Here is a 3827-nt window from a genome sequence, read left to right on the forward strand (position 1 = left end):
TTCATGATCCTTAAACCACCATTTTGGAAAAAATAAATAAGAATAATTTCTACTCATTATCTTTACCCTATTCATACTTTTAGTCAGTGACCATAGCAGGGACTTTTCTAGATGGATAAAGTCTTCTTATAAGACAGATAAATTATTAAATTAAAATAGACCCTTTTAATGATCTTCCTGCTGTTGTTAGATTGGTCCCCAATTCTCCAAATTTATGAGGATGTTAAACAATAAAATGTGGTATCAAAAGCTGTCTTGTCTGGTCCTTCCCATGGACCAAAGGTGTTTGAATCCTAAAACCCCAATTTAAAAGGTAAGAAATTATTTTTTAAAGTAATATTTTTTTCTACTGTCAACATGGAAATAATAGAAATCCCCAGTTTACTTAGTTTAAGGGTATAAACCCCAGATTTTGACCTTGTCACAGGAGAGATTTCCCCGTGAGGGAAGTTCCTACTTCCCCAGACAATGGAGATCCACTTCAGCTTTGGTGCAGTAGGTAGCATGTCAGTCTTGCAAGTTAAAGGTCCCAAGTTCGATCCTTGGTTAGGAGGGTGTGATATACTGGGAAAGGCTTCTGGAGACAAAAGAGCTACTTGACTTCAGATGGGAATCTGCCTCTGATGGAGGTGTTCATATCTTTTCATCGTGTGTGCAAATTCAGGTTCTTTAAGAAAACAAGTATAAACCTCCCATACAGAAAGATCCTAACATGAAGAAAAAGGACTCAGTTATAAAGACAGCCACATACCAATGTATGTCTGCATATGAGTATTTTCTGGCAAACAATATTAGAAGATAGGTATCATCTTGAATCAAGTTCTGGATTTGGAGTCAGGAAGACTTAAGTTCAAATTCTACTTCAGACACTTCCTACCTATGTGAACTGGACTGAATCAACCTCTCTGAACTTCAGTTTCTTCTTTAGTAAAATGAGAGGGTTGGACTTGACGGCTTTTAAAGGATCTTTCAGTTCTAAATCTATGACAATATGGTGACTTTTCATTCTTTAGAGAAAGAATGTACTTGGAGCTACAAAATTCCAAGAAGCAAACTTATCCTTATATACACCATAAGGTCCCCCAAACCACAAACCAGACATTGTGTAATGGATTGCAGTAATCAGAGTTCTAAAGACCCTGTCACAGCACTCTACATTCCTTCCAAATGGCTTTCTTGATTCTCTTGTAGGATATTTTTTTTCTCTTTCCCCCATGCCTTTCTATGGATTGTCCCTGATGCCTGTAATGCTCTGCCTCCTTTCTAACTGCCTTTGAGATCCCTCTCTCTCTTCATGGTTTAGTTCAAATGCCATTTCCTACTTGATTCTTTTCTTGACCCTTTCCCTCTGCTGTTAGCACACCACACTCCAAAATGGCTTTGTATTTACTTTGTCTCTTCAGTTGGATTTTCTGAGTACATGTTATTCTCCTTTTCTCAGTAGAATGTAAACTCTATGAGGCAAGTACTATCATGCTTCATGTTTTTATATCTTTAGACCTTAGTACAGTGCCCAACTTAGTCCAAGCTTAATAAATGCTTGACCTTACATCCATTCTCAGAGTCAAAGTGTTCACCAATAGAGCTCCTTCCTCTTCCATGGCTTTGAGAACCTTTCCAACACCTGACCCCAGGCTTTAGTGTTTCTTAGACTTTTCTTTGTGACTATTTGTCTTTGTAGAATTCCTTTCTCTTAGTCATTCCTTTTCTCTTGCATTCCACTTTGTTCCTTAGGTCTTCACTGACCTAAATTCTTTTCCTTTCTGGGTGTGATGACTCTTTTCTTGTCTGTTTCTGATATTCCTTTTCTGTCTCTCTAAACCTCATGCCAACTAACTGGTTAGTGTGACTAATGTAGACAGTCTGAGCAGATAATTCATATCTCACATAAATTTTTGTTTTTAGCCTTCATCATCTGGTTTCATTGTCTGCCATTTGTGTTGTTTCAGTCCTGTTCAACTCTTCATGACCCCATTTGGGGGTTTCTTGGTCATGTCCTTCTCCAGATCATTATACAGATGAGGAAACTGAGGCAAACATAATTAAATGAGTTGGTCATGGTCATATAGCCAACTTTCAAATAAGTTCTACCAACGGTTTCACTGATTTCAACAGACTATCAAAAATTCCAGTTGAGCAGCATTAATAACAACATGTCCTCTAGGACCAGAATTTACGACTATGACATCAGCATGCCAAATTCTTTGGGAAAACTGCAGAAGTTCCCTTTGGGGGCTGCACAAATTGTGATATAAGGTTGTGATGGAATACTACTGTGCCATAAGAAACAATAAGAAGGTTAATTTTTTTAAAAACTTGGAAAGACCTATATAAAATAATGAAGAGTGAAATTAATAGAACCAAGAGAACATTATGTACATCTACAGAATTAGTGTTTGAAGAATAACTTGTGAATGTCCACCTCCAGAGAATGAACCAATAAATGGAAACATGAAAAATATTATATATAATATATATACACCTGTACATATGCATTATATATTATATATTTGTTGGGTTATGCCTTCTACAGGGTAGGGAGTGTAGGGATGGGCTGAAATACTTGTGAGTAAATGTTATAAACAATAAATAAAAACATGAAAGAAAAGAAATTCCCTATGGCCATGAATCATTCAACTGAAATGACCTTTCTTGGCCAGGACAAAGTTTCAGCTCTGCGTTTTTATCTTTTTTTCACCTCTTGGTCTTGGGCTTTCACCTTCTTCATATTCTCAATTTTATCATATCATCATGAAATCAGAGAATTTCAAACCTTAGAATTCGTCTTAACATGTACCAGAACAAGAATGATCTCTACAGCATACCTAAGTGGTCATAGAGCCTCAACTAAGACTTGTAATGAAGAAGAAGCTATTGCTTTAAAATCTTTAATTGTTAAGAAGGATTTTCCTTAAATTAATACTACTCTATATTTAATCAAAGACTTTGTATTATAAAGTTTTGGAGTGGAAAAGATAGATGAAACGTGAATAACAAAGTTATTTCTTTTACCCAGGATGATCAGTTTTAGGGCTGAAAATAAATCTTAAAGATGGTTGTGACGACATTTGTTATAGTTCTGACTCTTTTACTTTACTGTCATTCCATTCCATCACCAAAGTGGTGTTTTGATGCTGCTTTGACAAACTGTCACTATGGGTTCTTCTTTCTAGGGCCAATATGGAGGAAGGAGAGTAGAGCCAATTAGTCAGACAATCAATAAGTATCTTTTTAAACTACTTACGCTGTTATAGGCATTATGTTATGCCAAGGGGGCTTTAAAAAAAAGAGGCAACAATTTTCAGCTTTTTTTTTTTCATGAGAATTCCTTATACCTAGCTGATGGGTTTTTGCTTGATTTGTTTTTCATTCTTAGTTGGTAGGGAAAATACAATTCCTTCCATCTTCCCCATCTCAAGAACCAGGAAGCTAGTTCCTAGGCCAGGCAAATTACATTTAAGTGTAAGCATCAATATGGCAATTAGAAACTTTGGAATAGAAGAGTAGAGAAAGATCTTTAAAAAGAGGACCAGAAGCCAGAAGAAGAGATATTCAATATTTGATATTTGATTCGAGGAGATTGAAGAGCTCTCTGACTCAGAGGAGAGATTGGAAGACAGACACTTGAGGAGTGACCAGAAGACAGACACCCTGACTTCTTTCCATTTAGACAGTCACTGTTGGTGAGTGAAAGGCTGACTTAGTGACTCTGCTTTTCTCAGAGGTGTAAACCTCTGAGAAAGGCCCATCTTGAGACTCTTTTCCCTGATTAAGGTCTTAGTATTTCTACCTGGCTCAGAAGAAGCCAGAGATTCCTCTCTCTCTCT

Source organism: Monodelphis domestica, chromosome 2 (assembly GCF_027887165.1).
Source record: "Monodelphis domestica isolate mMonDom1 chromosome 2, mMonDom1.pri, whole genome shotgun sequence".
In the NCBI taxonomy this organism is placed as follows: Eukaryota; Metazoa; Chordata; class Mammalia; order Didelphimorphia; family Didelphidae; genus Monodelphis; species Monodelphis domestica.